Below are 6,156 nucleotides of genomic sequence, written 5' to 3' on the forward strand. Positions count from 1 at the left end.
AAGGTTCCTCCATTTAATCCATTCTTTAGCCACTGGTCTTTCCAGACAAAAGTACTTTGCTTGATCTGGCTGCGTCCCCTGACTTCAAGCAGAAAATCTTCAAAATTTAATACTTATCTGTTAGCTCAGTCTCAGTCTCACCTGTGTTTGAGATTTCATCCCAAGGGGAAAGTAAACCCCAGAAAATTAGCAGAGAAACTGCCTCTCAATACTGAGGCTAATATCAGTTATATGAAGGTCTGCACAGACAGTTTATTTCAGTCAAGTCAACATAGAAAAATTTTCCTGAATTGTTATCACAGTTGGACTAAGACTGATCTTTAAAAATTTGTTTTCCCCCTATAGAATACTCTGATGTGGTTAAATCCAGAGATACCTAAGAGTCTACTTGAGTATTTTTCTTAGCTTGGCTGTACTTGAGCTTTTTGCTTATATTGTTCTTTTTTGTTGTCGTTGTTGGCCAGTGGGAGCAGTTTGCTATTGTAGACAGCACTATAGAAGAATTGCTGTAGACAGCCCTCACTTGTGTGAGCAAGCAGCAGTGACTTGGAGGTGAAAGAATCCTGCAGTATTATTTGCTTCCCACCTTCTGCAATTGCAGTAGCAAAGCTCATTGCAGTAGTGGCTTTAGGCCTGTTTGTTTGTATTCATCATCCACAAGGTACCAATGTTCTTCTGAACTCTAATGCTTCTTGTTATCTGTTTACCCTTGGAGATGCTGACAAAAGACTTAGGAATGGAAAAATATTGTATGTTCCTGATCTGGATTGGTCTGTAGTTCCCTAGGAATCCAGGGAGGCCTTGAATTTGATGTTGCTTTCCTGTTTTTAGGGAGCAGACCAAGCTATGAATAATAAATACAAGCTCTGGGGCAAAACCATTTTCCATTCATAAAATTCAACATTAAAGGCTGAACAGTAATTTCTTAGTCTGCTACAAAGCAATAGGAATTCCATGTTGGGACTAGAGAGCTGCTGACAGCTTCTTCAGCTTTTGTTGTGCCACAGTTTAATAAATTGGTTCATCTTTGATTTTTATATAGATAGAACAAAGGTATCTCCAGCTAAATTATGCGGATTAGTACAGTTTTCAATCTGAGGAGTTTGAATTTGGAAAAATAAAGGCAAAGCAGGTCCCTTTCTTCTGCTGGCTTCTCTGTTGGCTTTCAGAATGAGAAATAGCTGGGACATAACTTGAATAAATCAAGAATGAGGAGATGAAAGTTACAGTATTCTGTTTGGGGCAAAACTTACTGCATAGACACTGAAGTTTCTGCTTCAGTGATGATGGTGTGAGAAATCAAATCATAGGATGCCAATAAGTTTCTGTGGTCTGGATCCTACATTTATTTGTACTTCAACATCTGAGGGGTCCTGTTGGAGCCCAGGCAGAACATTGCGAGGAGGGAGGGGAAAATCACTGTCAGTGGTGCAGTGATTGAGGAGGATCTCTGATTTGAGTGCTCTTGTAAAGAGCATTCAGTAGGGAAATCTGATTGTGACTTGCTCTCCTCCCACCCTGGAGCAGGCTGTTGTTCTCCAAACTGATGACTGTCGGGTAGTAGAAGGAGGTGAATGTTTGCAAGGGGCAAGAGAGCATCCTGGATCAAAGTGTTTGTTTTTTCAAGGTAAAGCTGCATTAAATTGGGGAGAAGCAGACCAGCAACAGTGAAGAATATAATCTGTGCATTTTATCACTCTGCTAACCCCAGCTGTAAAATTTACCATAGGAAGGCTAATAAAATGGGAGCCACACAAGCAAACAGGGCATGGGATTATCAGCAAACATTTATTTTGGCTCTGGAGCCACTCCCCTGATCAAAGTGGTTGGAGTTTGAACCTCCTTTTAAGTTGTTCCCTGCTTGGACTGGGAGTGCCCTGATCTTGCATTGAGCCGTCAGTATCGTCTGTGCAGCTGTATAGAAGAAAGTATCAGCAGGGAGAGAGAAATTCTGTGAGGCTGCTTTACTGCAGTGTGGGACAACAGTAGCTTATATTTTAGCTTTGCCAGCAACTGCCTGGTTTAGGAAAACAACCTGAGGCTTATTGTATAACTAGATGGTATAGGTACTATCACAGGGCCAACAGGGAATGCTTTACCATTTGCAGGCTCATGTCTGGCAGACTGAGTAGCTGTGTAATCCTTATCAACAAAATAGCCCGCTGGCAGAAATCACCTTGAGCCCCAGGCTCTTCCCTTCCGGAGCCTCTTCTCTGACTGATCTCTTTGGTCGGGGTTCCCCCTCTCTCCTCCAACAAGAGCTGCTTGAATCCCTCCTGGCAATGAGTCTCTTGGCTGAAACAAACATCTCCTCTCTGATCCTTTCAGGCTCCATGGCTGATGTCTGGTGGAGGGGGCTCACTTGCTGAATGTGGTGTTCTTGTTCAGTCTCACTGGCTGGGGAAATACTTGAAGAGTTTCTGGGAGGAGGTACATGGGTGAGAAACAGAGTATTCTCATGAGAGAAACAGAGGGAGGAGTAGGTTTTTAAGTCCTCAATGCTGGGATCTTTCTATGCAAACATCTTGCATCTCACTTTGTGCTAAGGGCAGAACAAAAGCAGCTTTACTTCTGACTTTCTTTCCATTTTTTTTTTCTTTTTCTCCTTACCTGTTTTGTCCATTTTGTATTTCTTTTATTTATTTTGTACTCTGTTGGGGAGATTGTTGTAGACATCTGTGTGCTTGAGTTCAGATTCATTTTAAGGCCAGCTCATAATATGTTTGCACTAGAGAGGCAAGAGTGAAGATGGGCTTGCATGTAGCTCTCGTGGTATGAACAGCAATTCCTTCCTGGGTCAGGGCAGTGCTGAAGCACCAGAGAGAGTCTGCCTCCAAGGGGAGACTGGGCTGAGCAGCAAGGGAAGAGAGCAGGCAGCAGGAAGTTAATGCTGTGGGTGTTAGACTGCAGAGGATTGCTTCATAATATATATTTTTTACAATTTTATTTTTAAATGGCTCCACATTATCCAGCCAATGCTAGGCCAGAGTACTTTTTTGAGGCCTCCTGGCAGTGTGGGTGTTGAGGGGAAACGGAAGCAATCTGTAAGGCTGACAGAGCAATTCAAGCAAGACTTCCCCCTTGCCCTTCCAGGGTAAAATGTGTGACTTTCTGCCCTCATATCTGCCACAGTCTGCATTCTTGCACTGCATGAGGAAGGTCCTGCATCCATATGTGAGGTCTGGGAGGGCTTTCCTGTTCTCAGCTGCTTGATCCCTGTAGCATATGCTCCATGCTACTGCTGCACAGAAATGAGGGTCTCAGCAGTTAGAGCCCTGTAAGGAGGCTGGGTGAGAGCTGGCTTTGTGGGTGGACCTTCACACTGAGCTGGGGATGTGCTGGGATGAAGGAGTGGGGGGAGATCTGTTCGTGTCTGGCAGTTTGGGACTTTGCCTGCTGGGACACAGAAGTCCCTGTGACTGGAGTGTGCATGACTTGGTGGAAACATTGTAGTAGCTGTTTTATTTCAGCTTTAGCTGATCAGTGAGTGTATTTGTAGCACACTGATCATTGTGTTTGCCTGAGCCCTGTGGGGGCTCCTGGGGAGCAGACTCCCATCCCATCTGTCTCACTGAAGCATTTTTCAGTCCTGGGAAGGGTACTTCAGAATGATCCATGAAAGAGATTGGAGTTTGTGCTCTAGGTGGATTCTTCATCATGGTCCATTACATAAGAGCTGAGGCTAAAGATAAGATACTTTACCTTCCCTTGTGTCTTTTGGGACAAAAACTTGATTTCAGTTGCAATAGCATCATTTAGATGTTCCTGCTTCCCCTACTTTCTTTTCTCATGCTGCAGAACACCATCAAAATAACAAAATGCAGCCACACTGGGATTATTTTAGAGCTGCACTGGAGAGCATAGGAGATGGTATATGAGAAATTTAAGCAATGGATTTTTATGGAAAGAGTAACATGTTTCAACATAACAGAAGTAACAGCATAAAGACACTTCCAATTCAGGCAATCTTGCCAGCAAGAGCTGAGATTTTGGCCCTGAATTTGACTTCACTTGTGCCTCATACCCCTCACTTCAAGGAGATCTGTGTGGAAATGTGCAGATCTTTGTTTTAGCAAAACCCCACCACCTTCTTTCTCAGGCTGCACATCTCTGGAGAATATTGCTCTTACCTGTGCACAGCTGAGCTGTGTTCAGAGCCTGGTTCTTGCTACAGAGCCCTTATTAAGCTTTTTAAGGCTCCTTCAGAAAGATGACTGCAGTAGCTGCCAGATGTATTAGAATTCAGGTGTGCTAGCGTGAATATACCATAGATCTTCTGGGACAGCAAGGGATTCTTTTGCTGTGCTGGGATCAGTGAAGATGAACTCTGGTTTTGTTGCTTGGCTGTGCCAAAATGGGGTCAGATTAGAAACAGGAATTCAAGGAAGAAACCAAGGCAATTCTTAGGCTGAAGGAGTAAAGGCCTTTTTTAATTTAGAGAACAGCAGAGATCTTGAGCTTCCAACCCCTGAAAGATCTTTAGACAACACATCTCCCCATCTCTGTGGTATGACAAACCTTTCTCCTGCTATGGAGAAACATTCCACCCCTTAAACTGGAGTTGAGTTTAAGATGTAGTGTTGGTTTTTCAGTTTAATTCCCATAGAAATGGGCAGGCAGGTTTCTGATAGGAAGCCAAATGCTGTTCAGCTGGTGCTGGGAGCGAGGTTCTGCAATGTTCATGTGTGAGGTGGGCAGTGAAGGGTCAGAAGATCTCAAGGGCCAGAAGTTTGTTGCTTTAGAGATTGAATTCCTATTTTTCAGTCAGCTGAGACCTCTTGCTGCAGATTCTGGTGCAGATGCTCTGGGGGAGCCTCTGTACTGTGTGGAGGCAAAAGCTCACTTGTTTGCTGTTGTGGGCCTGCAGGCTCCTTCAGATGTGCCCAAGGCTATAAGGGCACATCTGAAGAATTTGTTGAATTTGGCTAAGAGGATCTTGGCTATTATGGGATCAGTTTCAAATACAAGTGCTTGAACTAGCACTGTGTCTGTTTTTAATCTGCTGAATCTTTCATCAGATAACAGACCAAGAAGCTTGGTGGCAGGAATTTGGGTTTTAGTCATGGTTTTGTTGTGTGATTGCAGTGAAACTGAGCTGAGCAAGTGGACTCTTTCATGAATGCTGCTGCTGGATGGAATTTTGTTAGCTTCTCCTCAAGGTATGGCTCTTCTGATGTCTCATGGGAATCATGGGGGTTGGATGAAGTTGAAGAGCTGCTGGCATGAGGAGAAAAAGAAGTTCCTGTGTCTGTATAGTGATACTATTTTATTGTTTATGTCACCTAAAAGGCAGCAATGATGATGTCTTAGATGAATTGTTTCCAAAACAGTATACTTTGAAACCTGCTTTGGGGAGTGTCAGTCAAAGCTGTGATGAACACCTTGGCCTTCTCTCTTTCCTTTTTTCTTTTTTCCCCTCTCCAAACCAGGGTGTAGTAGAAATGGGCTGAAAGAGCAATGTATTTAATGTGCTCTATCTCCTCTTGTGTGCTTGCTGGTTCACATTCAGCTGGGGTAAACCTCCCTGTGTGAGCAGGTCTTCTCAGACTTGCTCTCTGTTGCTGGGATAGCAGGTGAGAGTTTTGCTGCACAAGAAGAAAACAAGAGACTCTCCCTTGCTGCTAGCTCTTGGCCGCTCTGAGGTGTTGGTCATCTGTGCACCAGGGATCCTTTGGCAGCTCGGGAATTTGTTTGAGCTGCAGAATGTGGGTGTGTAGGATGGAGGCCATATGTCAGAGCTTCTGGGTGGCCAGATGTGAGCCACAGCTGCCCCAGCTGTACATGCTGAACCTCTCCAACATGAGTAATGCAGTCCAATGCTTGTGACCAGCCTTTGTAAAGTTGTGCTCAGCTCCAGGAGCCTCTTGTGTCCCTTATTCCTGCCTATACCTTTTCAAATCATAACTCAACCCTACTCCATGGCAGGATCCCAAACAGGTCTCTACACTCTCCAAGCCAAGATCCTAATGTGCTGCCCTGTGCTTGGTTATCTATCTACCCATCAGTTATGTCAGCCACAAAGGCTCCTGGAATGAGATGGTTTGGGGATGTGCTGCACTTGGAATATAATTTGTGTTACTTCTCATGGGGCTTCAAAGCAAGGAACAGTTTTTCCTCTGTGAATATAAAATATGTGTAAATATGACTGATACTTCA

The 6,156-nt window shown here is 44.1% G+C and overlaps 2 long non-coding RNA genes across 2 annotated transcripts in view; both read left to right on the forward strand.

The window, feature by feature from the left end:
• The window catches only part of LOC134420844 (uncharacterized), a 155,238-nt gene that overhangs the window by 42,361 nt on the left and 106,721 nt on the right, over nucleotides 1-6,156 (forward strand). The gene's annotated exons all lie outside the window — the stretch shown is intronic.
• LOC134420854 (uncharacterized) overlaps nucleotides 1-6,156 on the forward strand; it is a 56,633-nt gene that overhangs the window by 1,783 nt on the left and 48,694 nt on the right. The window contains exon 2 of the long non-coding RNA XR_010028432.1: nucleotides 5,086-5,159. This is a non-coding gene — a long non-coding RNA (uncharacterized LOC134420854). The remainder of the gene's footprint in view (nucleotides 1-5,085; nucleotides 5,160-6,156) is intronic.

The sequence above is a fragment of the Melospiza melodia genome, chromosome 1 (assembly GCF_035770615.1).
Source record: "Melospiza melodia melodia isolate bMelMel2 chromosome 1, bMelMel2.pri, whole genome shotgun sequence".
Classification (NCBI taxonomy): domain Eukaryota; kingdom Metazoa; phylum Chordata; class Aves; order Passeriformes; family Passerellidae; genus Melospiza; species Melospiza melodia.